This window comes from Zonotrichia albicollis, chromosome 9 (assembly GCF_047830755.1).
Source record: "Zonotrichia albicollis isolate bZonAlb1 chromosome 9, bZonAlb1.hap1, whole genome shotgun sequence".
Taxonomy (NCBI): domain Eukaryota; kingdom Metazoa; phylum Chordata; class Aves; order Passeriformes; family Passerellidae; genus Zonotrichia; species Zonotrichia albicollis.
In genome coordinates this window covers 40,002,912-40,018,096 of record NC_133827.1, presented here as the reverse complement: position 1 = coordinate 40,018,096, position 15,185 = coordinate 40,002,912, and the positions used below count along the sequence as shown (strand labels likewise).

Here is a 15,185-nt window from a genome sequence, read left to right as displayed (position 1 = left end):
AGGCTGGAGGTTTGTTTAAGGCATTAGGAGTGATGTTCCTGTTAATATTCCTCCTGCTGAGGTGGCACTGAGAGGCCACAGGCAGAGCCTGAGCTAATCCTGCCTGGCACTGGACACGGGCACCATTTCCACAAGGCTGGGTGATGGTGGAATGTTGCAGCAAGGTAGAAAAATTAGAAAGAAAAATTATAAAATCAGGCCTGCTCTGTCTGGCCTGTCATTTCTTCTAAGCCAAGTAGCCCTCTGCAATTCCCATGTGGAAATAATCCTGGTGTGAGCAGTTCATTAACACAACAATCCATTCCTGAGGACAAAACAACCAGCACCTGGATAAACTGTTTGTACACACTTAGAAATATGAAAATTCTCTCTCACAGAAAACTTTTCAGGGTTTGAGTGACCAATAAATACAGAATAGCAACTTGTTACTGACCAATGAAGGGATTGGCAAGGGAGGTCCTGACAAATGGGAGTCACACACAGGGCTGGAAAACTGGATAAAAAAAGAGTTATGTGAGTAGAAAATGGGCTTTTTATTTATTTTTATATTTTATTAATTTATTTCCATAGTGGAGTCGCTGGAAGTGTTCCAAGAGTGAGTGGACATGGCACTTTGTGATTGTATTGAGTCAAAGGTTGGAATTGATGCTTCTGGTACTTTCTAACTGTAATGGTCCCAGGAGTCTTTGGTTGTGTGGACCACAGGGACATCACCCCCAGCACAATTCTGGTTAAGGATGGAGTTTCAAAAGGAAAATTAAAGAGTCCCTGCTGCAAGCTTGGCTCAGTTTGTGCAGGGCATTATTTGTACAATTCCATTCCTTTCCTCCTGCAGTTCAGCCCATGCCCTGTCCCAGGAGTGTCTGTAATTCCTGCCCTCCCTGAGCCACTGCCACCTCTCACTCACTTCCAGAACTCACCTCTTGTCACTCCTGCTTTCTCTATTTTTTAGAAGATGAAGGTGAGCTTGGATGTTTTTGTGCTGTGTGAGATGGGTAATGGCTGCATTTGTCCTGTTGTGCTTCAAATGCATCACAGGAATTTAAAAATATTACCAATATTCACAGGCATGCACATTACTCCAAACACATCCTGATAAATTATTCATGTTTAATATATTTATTATGCCCTAGTACAGGCACACCAGTAAAGTGAATCATGTTTTTAGTAAAAGCAGTATTATTTTATGTTCTTCCTCCTTTGCCTTTGTCGCTAATTTTGAGAATGTCCTTGCACAGTTCAGCTGGGATTGGGATTTAACTGGGAACTGAGTCTTCATGTGCTTTGGAGATCATTTTATTCTATTAATGAGTGTTTCTGTTTGCTTCTTCAGTACAAAATGCTCATAATAAGAAATATCACATAGATTTGGTCCCTGAATTCCTGAATTTCACAGAATCAGGGAAGGGAAGGGAGCACAGGGATCATCCAGTCCAGCTGCTGGCCCTGCCCAGGACACCCCAACAATCCCACTCTGTCCCTGGAGCATTGTCCAAATGACATTTTCTGCCTAAAATCCATCATTTTGACCCACCTGCCTCCCCCAGTGCCTCTGTACCCCATGGATCTCATAAGCAATGCCCACCAATCCACATCCTCCTTCCCCAAGCTGAATTTTCTGCATTCCAAAATCCTCTCTGTTTCTAAATTTGTGACCAATGTTGCTGCTGCACTTTTCCACGTTGTTGTTTTTTTTTTGTTTTATCTGGAGTGCTTTAATTTGCTACCAGTGCAAATATGTCTCTAACCACAGCTGAACTCCAGCCGACAGCACCTTATGCTAATGTGGCAAATAATAAAACCACTTTGTTATCAAGCAAATAATTTGAAATACATAAAGAAGAATTCATTATAATCTTGTTGTAAAAGCAATGAGAGAGGGAAGGCAGCTTTTCACCGGGCCATAAAACATGGCAGGTGGAGCTCACCTCCCAGCACCATCACCCACGAGTAAACCACGCCATAAAATCAGCCTTGCCATCCTTAATTGCTTAATTAACACTGGATTTTGAAGCAGGATTTTAATATAAGCACTGCAGAGATTCACCTGAGATAAAATGTAGGTGAGTGAAGTAATTTTTAATTTGTTTACAGCAGACCTCGTGTCGGCCTTTCCTGCAGCTGTCATTGCAAGGAGCAGCTGTGGCTCCTGGTTCCAGCTATCCCAGGGCAGGACAAGGCAGAATATTCTGGATTTCTGAGCTGCCACCCTCCCAGGTATTTTCCTGGAAGAGTGATAGCATCATCATGGAGCAGCAGGGATATTTTTAGCGGAATATTTATTTATTACTCCATGGTGTCACCATAGAATGGCATCCAGGGATCCAGGAACAGACACCAGAAATGGGACCCAGATAAAAAATGTCTTCAAATGTGGAACTTAAATTAATTCAGTAATTAATTAAGTGATATGGGGTCTTTTCCTGAGAGGAGCGCTGTGTGGTGGGGCTGTGGTTGTATTTGTGGAACTGAGGTGGAATCTCACAATGTTTTTTGTTCCCTAAAATTCACTGAAAAGAATTGTGGCCAGGTGGGAATCGGTCTTTTCTCCCAGGTAACAAGAGGAAACAGCCTCAAGTTGCTCCAGAGGAGTTTTGGATTGGATATTAGGAAAAATTCCTTCACCAAAGGAATTTTGGAATCCTTCACTAAAGAATTTGAAACAGGGAGGGTTGGAGTCACCATTCCTGGAAGTGTTCACAAAATCTGTGGATGTGGTGTTTAGGAGCATGGGTTAGTGGGGAACCCGATGATTTGGAAATCTTTTCCAACTGGAATAATTTTGTGATCACGACTTGGAAAAACTGTGCAACAAGTTATACTTTAATTTTCCTTTTCTTGTGTTTGGGGTGGTTTTGGTTTGTTGTGGTGTGGTTTATTGTGGTTTTATGTGATGTAGTTTACTGTGGTTTGATGCGGTGTGGTTTATCGTGGTTTGATGCGGTGTGGTTTATTGTGGTTTGATGCGGTGTGGTTTATTGTGGTTTGATGCGGTGTGGTTTATTGTGGTTTGATGTGGTGTGGTTTATTGTGGTTTGATGTGGTGTGGTTTATTGTGGTTTGATGTGGTGTGGTTTATTGTGGTTTGATGCAGTGTGGTTTATTGTGGTTTGATGCGGTGTGGTTTATTGTGGTTTGATGTGGTTTCGTGTGGTTTATTGTAGCTTGATGTGATGTGGTTTATTGTGGTTTGATGCAGTGTGGTTTATTGTGGTTTGATGCAGTGTGGTTTATTGTGGTTTGATGTGGTTTCGTGTGGTTTATTGTAGCTTGATGTGATGTGGTTTATTGTGGTTTGATGCGGTGTGGTTTATTGTGGTTTGATGCGGTGTGGTTTATTGTGGTTTGATGTGGTTTCGTGTGGTTTATTGTAGCTTGATGTGATGTGGTTTATTGTGGTTTGATGCAGTGTGGTTTATTGTGGTTTGATGCAGTGTGGTTTATTGTGGTTTGATGTGGTTTCGTGTGGTTTATTGTGGTTTGATGCAGTGTGGTTTATTGTGGTTTATTATGGTATGGTTTATCGTGGTTTGATGTGGTTTATTGTGGTTTGATGTGGTGCGGTTTCGTTGTTGTTTTTTGGGTTCTTTGCTGGTTTTTTGGACTTCTTTTTGTTGTTTTGGGCACAGAGAACCCAGAGACTGTGAAAAGAAGGCTCAGACTGTCCCAAAGCTCTCCCACTTGACAATGTTCCTGCTCAGTGGTCCCAGTGCCTGGGTGACACAGCCATGCGTCACTGTCACTGCCTCGGTGCCAGCTCAGGGATAATCGATGGATTTACAGGTGACACTCTCCCAGACGGGAACATTCCTCTGACTGATGGGTTACTGCTCCTTTGCCACTCGAAATTAAGCAAATAAATGAGCTCCAGGTTCTGCGTGGAGGGAAATGCAGCTGGGAAGGGAGGCACATTCCCAAACAGAGCTGTGGGGGCTTTGCAAAAATTCAAACTCACCAATTTAAAGTGCAGTTCAGACCATCATTTTCCAATTATCCTCTTTGCTCCAGTTCTGCAATTCCTACCTTCTTGAGCCATTGATGAAATAACACTTTACTGATTGTTAAAGGATGATTGCAGAAAACAAAACATTTTATTTATTTATTTACTTTTTTTTTATAATAGTGAAGTTATTACAGGCTCGTAATGATGAAATTAACCAAATTTGATCTATTATTTTAGAAATTCCAGGAGATTTTTTTGATTCCATGTTTAAGCCATGAAATAATTGTTCCATACTGGTGCTCCCCTCCTGCTCTGGGGACTAATTCAATGGGAATTACTGGGCTGGTGGCTGCAACAAGGCCACCTGACCAGAGGTGACACCTCTGCCTGTGCCCAGGGACAGTCCAGAGACTGGATCTGTTGGGTATGTGGCAAAATTAAATCCACTTTTATTTTTCTCAGTTTCTAGGGCAGCTCTGCTTAAAAATAATGGATTTATAGGAGGTAACACCATGGTAGCCCTTTATTTATTTACTTATTTATTTATTGAGCTTTATTATGAAACGCAGAAGGTGTAGGATCAGGAATTTGGCAATCCATGGAGCACAGGCATGGGAGCATCAGGAATTCTCTGAAATCCCATTGCAGAACTGGAAATTCCAAAACCAGGAATTCTCTGAAATCCCATTGCAGAACTGGAAATTCCAAAAGAACAACCAGGAGCCCAAGAGGGGCATTGGTTCCAGGACAAGCTCCCCTCACTTTCTCCCTGTCAGCCTCAAAGGCTTCCTGCGGACACGTCCTTGAGCCCAAAATAAAAATAATCTGGGAATAAAATGTTCTTTTGCAACTTCCCTGTGCTCCCCAAAAGTGAAAAAAAGGAGGGAAAAACAAGGACATGAATTCTTTCCTTTTCCTTTGACTGTGTGAAACCCACCTGACACCAAAATTCCTTTTCTTGCAGTTAAAAATGCATCTTTTTCTATGCTGCTCTTGGAAGCACATTCCAAAGGAAAATGTTTGGATGGAAGACTTGACAAATAATTATTTGTTTTCCTGCAAGACACCCTGTGCAATTTAAGCAAATAGAAATAGCACTCCTAAAATAGGAACTATTGTTTCTATTTGTGCTGCTTCATCAACTGAACCACTTCATGATCCTGTTTCTTTATCAAGGAGACATTTAAATGGAGGAAATGATTTTTAATACTAGGGCAGAAATTAATTTCATGCATCTGCTGGTAAATGCCTACTATCAAGAACGGAGTAAACAAACATTTGCACATCTGCTCCTGCTCTGTGACAACAGGATTCAAATTAGAAAGGAAGTTGGGGTTTGCTTTTGAACTTTCTAAAGGCTGTGTTTGCCATTTCAAACGTTGTGAAGTGCAGTGGAAGAACAGAATGTGATTTTGTAGCCAGGATGAGGTAGGAAAATGTCCTTGGTGGTGATATTGTGAATTCTTAGTATCAGCTAAATTTTTAATTTGGTGTCTTTTAGTTTGGTGTTTGAGCAAGTCCCAGTCTTGCACTTGGGGTTATTGGGAGAAGTGTCTTCAAAGATGTTCCTCACTTTTTTTTCTTCTTTTTTGGATTTGGGTGGTGAAATCTGAGGCAGAAAATCAAGCTGTTCTTATTATTGGAAATGTCCTGGTTTTGGACAAAGTAGAGCCATAAGCCTGGCAAGTTCCTGGGGTGGGGAGGCAGAGGAGCTTCTGCTGCTGGCGGTGAGCAAAAAGCAGCAGGTTCTGAAGCTTTTGGGGAGTTTTTCTGAAGCTTTTAGGAAGTTTCTAGGTCTTTCCATGGCTGTTTTTGTGTGGTACAAAGGTATTGGGTGAGTAGGAACTGCTGTTGGTGCAGGCTGAAATAAAAATCTCATTAGGTCACACGGACCAAATGGATTTGGTCATAGAATATTGGAATTTTTGGGGTTTGAAGGGAGATTAAATCCTATCTTATTCCACCCTGGATGGGCAGGGACACCTCCCGCTGTCCCAGGCTGTTCCAACCCCAATGTCCAACCTGGCCTTGGGCACTTCAGGGATCCAGGGAATCCCATCCCAGCCCTCTCCATTCTCCCAGTGAACAATTCCTTCCCAATAACTGATCCCAGCCTACCCCAGTGAGATTGAACCATTTTTCCCTTTCCTTTGCCCACCTCTTGAGAAAGCTCTTGGCCAAAAGGACTCATTTTGGGAAGATTTGGCTTTGTCCTGCCTGGCTCTGTTTGCTTTCTCAAGTGTCAGATGCCACACAAGGGTTCTCAGACTATGGGGAAATGGTCTCTGAAGAGCATTTTGCCTCAATACCTCTGCAGTGTGTACTGAAGGGAAATTGAATTTCCTTTGGCTGTAGCTTTACTCGTGGAATGTGTTTTGGATGTGGTGACATTCCAGGAATAGCCAGAGAGGCACCAGAAAAGATGGGAATGTCTCCACGGGGAGGCTCGTGCCAGACAGCTGATTACACACTATAAATAGAGATTTAAATTTGCTTTAAGCAGTCTGTGGAAGGCATCATTTAAATCAGTCACAGACACATGCAGTACAGGCATAATAACAGATTTCAGCTCTGACAGTGACTGGAGTTAATTCTCAGGTTGGATTTTTTTGACATCTGGCTCCTCGCAACGCATCCCAAAAAAATTCCTAACAAAGCAAGGACTCTGATCTTGTTCAACAAATGGAGCTGGAGAGCAAATAAACCTTTGTGGCAGGAGCTGTACATCATTAGCTGTGAGCTCCTGGCCACTGGTTAATGGCATTGCTCAAAGAAAAACAGGAAAAATCCCTCCCCAAATCCAAGCCAGTTCAAAGGTAACACTGTTCTCATACCCTCAAAACCACCGAGAATAGAGAACAGATTAGAAGATTGATTATTTTGAAAATGCAATTGATGCTTTTAAGATGCACTCAGGAATTCTGGTTTTCTTGTTTTCCCGCGTCCTTATAATAAAAAACATCACAGAAGGTAAATAATGGATCAGAGGTGTCATTCCCAGAAATTCTCCTCACACAATGAGCAGGAAAACAGAACAAAATAATTTTTTTTGCCCGTTAGCTGCAGTAGGAGCAATTCTACTTCCCTTGAAGTCAATGAGACCTTTCCCATTATCCAGAGCCCAGATCTCACCCTGAGAATTGCTGAGGTAGAGCCTGATGGAAAACCTGTTGGAGCTGATGGAATTTCTCCTGATTTTAGCGGATTTTGCCTCAGGCCCAGGATGGACAGGATGTTAATATTACACCAGTGGTGACTCAAAGTGCTGAGCCCTCCTTTCCTTGCCTCTAAACAATAAAATACAGTTTGTTAGCAACAAGGAGACAGATTTTTTTCTGGGCTCTTGTGAACCCTCTGACTCTGCCTTCAGAGGATGCTCTGTATTGTTTTAATTTAACCCCAAAAACTCATTGATAATTGAAGATTGCACACAAAAAACCATGCATTTCAGCCATCCCAATTAGGCACAAGAAAAACAGAAAAAAAAAAAATTCCAAATTAAAAGCAACAAATCTTAATAGAAAAAAAAAAAATTGGGCTTGTTTATTACAGGTGACAGACTGATCCACACTGCTGGAAAATAATAATATTCTTTCCCTACAAGCAAATGCAGCCATGTGCTAGACAGAGCAGAATGTGATGTGTTAATTAAGTTGCAGCCCCTCTTTTAAACTGGCTGTAACTGAATTAATTGAATTGATATTATTATTATTATTATTATTATTATTATTATTATTATTATTATTATTATTATCATCATCATCATCATTATCATTATTATTATTATTATTATTCTGAATTAAATACATATAATATTATTATAAAATACATTATTATTAAATACATATTATTATTAAATACATATAATATTATTATATTATTTAAATAATATTATATAATATTGTGTTATATTATATATATTATATGTATTATATATATTATATATTATATGTATTATATATATATTATATATTATATATATTATAATATATAATATATATTGTATATAATTTATATATAACTAATATATATTCTTATATAATGATATAATATTCTATCATATTATTATTTTAATAACAATAATTGCTTAATTAATCAAAATTAATTGGATTAAATATTATTATTTTAATAATAATTTATTAATTACTTAAAATTAATTCAATCAAAATATTGAATTACTGAAAATATTAAAATACTGAATTAATTGAATATAAATATTATTACTATTTTAATAACAATTGCTCAATTAATCAAAAATAATTGCATTCAAATATTGAATTACTGAAAATATTAAAATTCTGAATTAATTGAATTAAAGATCTCATTATTATTATTATTATTACTATAAATAATATGAAAAATATTATTGAACAAAACAAAATAGCATCTTGGGTTTTTTCCTGGTTGGGAATTTGGATGCTTTGGGAGCTGGATGTCATTCCAGCCCCCAAGAAAGGATCTTTGTCGCCCTGCAGGGATGAGCAGGTGATTTCTCACTCCCTCCCTGCTCTGATGCACTGAGGTGAAAACCTGTAGAAAACCGGGATCTGCTGTGAAATTCTGGTGTCTTACACAAAAATTGACCTTTCCACAGGGCTGAATCAGGAGAAGTCAGGGAGAACAAGGCACAGAAGATCGTTTGTCACCCTCCAAACCTGGAGCAGCCTGGGCTCTCTCCATCCCTGCACCTGGGAAGGTGACAGAAGTGACAGAAGGAAGGTGACAGAAGTGATGAAAGGTTGGGATTAAAGAGGGCGTGGGAGGGATGGGATGCTTTGCTTTGAGAGGAGAAACCTGAGCACTGTGACTGAGTTACAAACCCGTGAATTTTCAACAGATTGCACTTTATTATTATTATTATTATTATTATTATTATTATTATTATTACTATTACTATTACTATTACTATTACTATTACTATTACTATTACTATTAATATTACTATTACTATTATTACTATTATTGCTATTACTATTATTACTATTATTGCTATTATTGCTATTATTACTATTATTATTATTTCTCTGTGTCTAGACTTTAAACACGTCACGTTTCTGTATTTTCCCATTTTGCACGTTACCTTTATAAGCTGTACACGTAATTTTTCTCTTCAAAGCAAACCTGCATGCCCAGAGGCTGGGGTTGGGAGTAGTTCAATTAAATTCTCTTTTCCTGGTGAAATAAGGGCAGTGCAGAAGAATGCTTAAAAAAAGGAGCTGTAAACCCATCAGGACATGATCTGCCCTCCTAGGTTTGACCTCACAGCAGGGCAGCTAAATCCATCCAGCAACTAAATGATTTTACTCCATAAAAGTCTTTGGAAATAGATTTTATCTTTTTTCTTTTTTACTTTTTCCTCGGGAACGTAGCAGAGGGATTGATTTTTGGAAAGCAAATAAGCGCCATAGTGTAAATTATGTTAATTACTGAGTAAAATGCCAATATTAGAGGCATTTAGGCCAACTTATGTGGAGATGCTCTGCTAAAACTCCTGCCCTCTTGTAGTTAAATATACATTGAACACAGATTTAAGGAGTAATTTAATGAGAAGGTTTTTTTCCCAGAAAATGGGATTGGATTTTAGAAGAAATTATTGCATAAGGAGGGTTAGATCAGTTATTTGACCCAATTAACCCACCCAGTGTTATTCTAGATATTTTCTTCCAAGTTTTCTCCAGACTAGGAATATTCATGGAGAATTTCTGAGAGGGAAATAATTTCTAGTTCTCTAGACTAGGAATATTCATGGAGAATTTCTGAGAGGGAAATAATTTCTAGTTGTCCAGACTAAGAATATTCATGGAGAATTTCTGGAAGGGAAATAATTTCTAGTTTTCTAGACTAGGAATATTCATGGAGAATTTCTGGGAGGAAAATAATTTCTGGGAGGGAAATAATTTCTAGTTTTCTAGACAAGGAATATTCATGGAGAATTTCTGGAAGGAAAAGACTTTCTAGTTCTTCAGACTAGGAATATTCATAGAGAATTTCTGGAAAGGAAATAATTTCTAGTTTTCCAGACTAGGAATATTCATGGAGAATTTCTGGAAGGGAAATAATTTCTAGTTCTCCAGACTAGGAATATTCATGGAGAATTTCTGGAAGGGAAATAATTTCTAGTTCTCCAGACTAGGAATATTCATGGAGAATTTCTGGAAGGGAAATAATTTCTAGTTGTCCAGACTAGGAATATTTATGGAGAATTTCTGAGAGGGAAATAATTTCTAGTTTTCTAGACTAGGAATATTCATGGAGAATTTCTGGGAGGGAAATAATTTCTGGAAGGAAAATAATTTCTAGTTTTCTAGACTAGGAATATTCATGGAGAATTTATGGGAGGAAACTAATTTCTGGAAGGAAAAGATTTTCTAGTTCTTCAGACTAGGAATATTCATGGAGAATTTCTGGAAGGAAATAATTTCTAGTTTTCTAGACTAGGAATATTCATGGAGAATTTCTGGGAGGAAAAGAATTTCTAGTTTTCTAGACTAGGAATATTCATGGAGAATTTCTGGGAGGGAAATAATTTCTGGTTTTCTAGACTAGGAATATTCATGGAGAATTCATGGGAGGAAAATAATTTCTGGAAGGAAAAGACTTTCTAGTTCTCCAGACTAGGAATATTCATAGAGAATTTCTGGAAGGGAAATAATTTCTAGTTCTCCAGACTAGGAATATTCATGGAGAATTTCTGAGAGGGAAAGAATTTCTAGTTTTCTAGACTAGGAATATTCATGGAGAATTTCTGGAAGGGAAATAATTTCTGGAAGGAAAATAATTTCTAGTTCTTCAGACTAGGAATATTCATGGAGAATTTCTGGGAGGGAAATAATTTCTAGTTCTCCAGACTAAGAATATTCATGGGGAATTTCTGGGAGGGAAATAATTTCTAGTTTTCTAGACTAGGAATATTCATGGAGAATTTTTGGGAGGGAAATAATTTCTAGTTCTCCAGACTAGGAATATTCATGGAGAATTTCTGGGAGGAAAAGAATTTCTGGAAGGGAAATAATTTCTAGTTCTTCAGACTAGGAATATTCATGGAGAATTTCTGGGAGGAAAAGAATTTCTAGTTCTCCAGACTAAGAATATTCATGGAGAATTTCTGGAAGGGAAATAATTTCTAGTTCTCCAGACTAAGAATATTCATGGAGAATTTCTGAGAGGGAAATAATTTCTAGTTTTCTAGACTAGGAATATTCATGGAGAATTTCTGCACTGGGTTTTGGTCAGTGTTTCTTCCTGGAAACGGAGAAGGGAAAAGTGGGAAAATGGCAGAATGGACAAAAAAAATAAAGCACCGAATGAACCCAGCCTGATTTGCAAACAGAAAGGGAAACTTGGCCAAATAATTCAGTGCACGAGCTGGAGCAGCTCTGAAGGGTTATAACTTGTGTAACTGGGATTTATGGAACTTGTAATTCAAGCTGACACCGACTTTGCCGCCACCAGGAGGGTCATTCTGAGCTGCTCTTGAGCAATCTCAGCGCTGAGCAAACCATGCCTCATGCCATGGATTTCATGTTTACAGCTGACAGCCTGCTGAAAAAATAGCTTTAATTTTGGGGGAATCATTAAAAAAAAAAAAAAAAGAGAGAATTATTTGTTAGTTTTCAATGTCAAAGTCATTTTTTGTGTCTCTGGGTGCTTTTGAGGGCGGTGTCTGAGTTTTGGAGTTTTGTTCCAAATTCCTGTTTGTGTTTTGGATCTTGTTTGAGAAGCCAGAGCCAAAGCCCAAGTGCTGCTGTTTAGTGCTGTCCTGCACCACTGGTTTTTGTCATTTGAGGATTGCAGAGGATTTTCTCCTGGTGTTTGGCATCTGCACAAGGGCTGCCCAAATCAGGGCTGCGAGTGTGTGTAGCAAAATTAACAGAACCCAGTCCAAGCTAAAATATGAGAGAAAAAAAATCCAATATTGATGGAGAGAACTCCTAATTTTCCCGGAAAGTTTATCTGATGTATTGCCATGCTGCTTAAATCCTCATGCCCAGAGCCCAGGCAAAGTGGGAGCAGGGATGGGAATGGTTTTACTGGAGAAACTTTCCCCCAGTCTCCACCACTCTTCCTCAGCTCCTCATGTCTGCTTGGTTGGATGGAATTTTACACAAATCTGGATTACATCAAGCACAAAGCTGGTTCTTTGTCACCCAGGGCTTTTTTGGACTCACCCTTCTCAGTAGAAGTCAAATAAATCCCAAATATTTTGAATTTCAGTGCTGACACTCACAGAGGTGGTTTGTGAGCTGTCCTGCCAAGCTTTACAGGTGACAGCAGAAGTGTCCAGCTCATTTCTGGAGATTTGTGTGCCTGGATATTTGGGTTAATATTTTGCATATATTTAAATGGCAGCCTGGATGATGTACTTCAGGAGAGTTGGGAGTGTAGTTTATTAGAAATATTTGGTGATAAATTATTTATTGAGGCAACGAAGTCAATTCAGAGCTCCTTGTCTGTAAAGCATCCAAATATTGATTTTTAGAAATTATTGTACTAATGAGCTAGAGCTTAATTTATCAGAATAACGTGAGGAACTGTGCAGCTAATAATGCTGTTTATTAGCCTGATATAATCAAATTAATGTTCGTGTAACAGCAACATCATAAAGGTAAGAATTATGAGTGTGCATTGAGGAAAATTGGCAGGAAAAAATATTTATATCCAGGAAAAAAATATCATGGAAATTCTGCTGCAGAGAGAGGGATGATCTCTTAAAAATATCACTATATTTATATCTATATCTATATTTATAGTTATAGCTATATTGAAATTTATATTTATATTTATATCTAGACTGATACTGATACTTATAATAAGTAATATTATATACAGGAGTAGAGGTGACGTCTAACATATTTTATTTTTAATATTATTAATATTATAAAATATAAAATATTTTATAATATTAATGTATAAAAGTATATATTATTGTGGTATTATATAATATTATAAAATATAAAATTTTAATATTATTCTAATATTTTGCATTCTGGCTCTGGGATTCCAGCTCCAAAATGAGATTACAAGTCCCAGCTCTCAGATTCCTGTTGCAGCCACAAGATCAACAGGGTTTAAGGCTCTGAGTGAATTTTATGGAGCTCAGGGGTTTAATGGGGAATTTCCCTGGGAAAAGAGATGGGAAAGGTGGGATAGAGATGGGATGGAGTCCTGCCAGGTGAGGCTGCAGCAGCTCCTGAGCCCGCTCAAGCTGCTTTAATTTCACCCTCCTTTAGATTAGCTGGGATAAAACTTCATTTAGGATAATGGGGAGATCATCTTAATAATGATTAACCCTAAATCTCCCCCTTTGGATCATTGGTGCAGGATTTCTGTTCATGGTTTATTTTCTCTTGAAAAGCTCCGGGAATGAATACACTGCTGAGTGAGAGAGAATTAGGCAGGCTGAGAGCATCAGGAATAAACTGCTGCTGTCCCAGAGGTTCCACAAATGGGAATCCCAGAATCATGGAATGGTTTGGAGGATTTAAGGATCACCTTGTTGGGACACCTTCCACCATCCCAGGCTGCTCCAATTCCCAGTGTCCAGCCTGGCCTTGGGCACTGCCAGGGATCCAGGGGCAGCCACAGCTGCTCTGGGAATCTGTGCCAGCCTTCCCCACCCTCACAGGGAGGAATTCCTTCCCAAATTCCTTCCCAAATTCCTTCCCAGATTCCCAGCCATCCCTGCCCTCTGGCAGTTTGAAGCCAATCCCTCTTGTCCTGGCACTGCAAGTTCTTGTAAATGGTCATTCTGTGTTTTAGAGGCAGGGATGAGTATCTCCCTTTGTGTCCAGAAAAAGGGAAAAGCACTTCATGGAAAACTATTCCTCAACAGGAAAAGAAAAGCATTAAAAATGTTTCCTTTCTACCCTTTTTTTTTTTAATGACAGCCTTTTATATTCTGGGTTATTGCCATTACAATGTGCTGAGCCAGTGGACACGACATTCAAACCACAGAAAAATGCAGAATGTGTGGAATAACACCACGCTTTCCATGAGTTATTTCACCTCAAAATTCGTGAATATCTGCATCTCCCTGATCCTGGCTGGACTGTGCTTATTGGATTTGGGCTGGCTTAGATAGGAATCCAAAAACTTTGATCAATGTCAGAGCTGCTGTTGCATCTTTAGGACTGGAGATCAAGGGGATGGAGGAACCAGAGCTTTGGCAGGATGCAGGGGAGTGGGACAGGGAGTTAAATTAATATAAAATATGTTCACACCTTAACTGCTGTTCCAGCAATTGCTCTGAGCAGGGCACAAACACAAAAAGCAGCTCCCAATTATTTGTGGTGGCTGGGAATGCACATCATTACTGAAATGTGAGCCTTCACCTGTTCTACATTTGCTGAAGAATTTATCAGCACTGACACTTCCCATTTAGGTCAGTCCCAACAGCATCCCTTTGCCTTTCAGAAATCATTTAATAATCAATCTGGGAGCTCTGTTAAACACAAGCTGGGAGTTCATTGTCATCTGGCAAAATCCCAGCCTGCACATTTGGATTTGGCTGTGCTGGAGAAGAAAATTCATCCTTTTGTCCACCAGAGAAGCTCAAAACAGGACAAGCTGCCAATTTTCATATCCAGCCAGAAATGGAGGTAAAAATACCCAGTATCATGCATGAGATGGTTAAAAATCCACTTTTTTAATGTGAATTGGAAGTCTAGACTGTTCATCTGAAATACTGCAGCTACCACATCAATAAGAGATAAGAGCAATCTCAATCCTTGCCTCCAAATTAATCAATTGCACATTGATCCAATAACAGAGAAAATAATTTTGTAGTCTTTTCCATCTTTTCCTTATCACAAAGTGATCAGCATTGACACCAAATTCAAGTGTTTCCTTATCTTCTTTGCTGAGAATGTTCTTTTAAATGTTAAATACTCTCAGACTTTTAAAAATGGGCAGAATGGATAAATGAGAATTTTTTTTATTCTCTGGAGGGAGACCCGAGCTCCTGTGTGGAGGGAGGGCATGGCCATAGCACAGGGAACAGGAAAAGTGAGGGGATGAACAGATCTGGAATGGGAATTGAACTGGAAAGGGAGAAAGGAAAGACCTAAAGGTTGTGCCAGGACCCTGCTGGTGGCTCCAGCAACGCAGAGATTCAAGTGTTGCTCACAGGATTTGGGCAGAGCCCGCTCCTGAAGGCTGCCAGGAGAAGTTGTTGGTGCTCAGATTTTACACCAGCAGTAAATACAGAGAACGTAAAGCTCAGCTCTGTGCCTTGTTAGTGCTG

The 15,185-nt window shown here is 39.0% G+C and overlaps 1 long non-coding RNA gene across 1 annotated transcript in view; it reads left to right on the top strand.

Annotated features, from left to right (window-relative positions):
• Positions 1 to 2,019: 2,019 nt before the first annotated feature.
• LOC141730165 (uncharacterized) overlaps positions 2,020 to 15,185 on the top strand; it is a 43,093-nt gene continuing 29,927 nt past the window's right edge. Inside the window, exons 1-3 of the long non-coding RNA XR_012581689.1 lie at positions 2,020 to 2,217; positions 3,630 to 3,783; positions 8,538 to 8,681. This is a non-coding gene — a long non-coding RNA (uncharacterized LOC141730165). The remainder of the gene's footprint in view (positions 2,218 to 3,629; positions 3,784 to 8,537; positions 8,682 to 15,185) is intronic.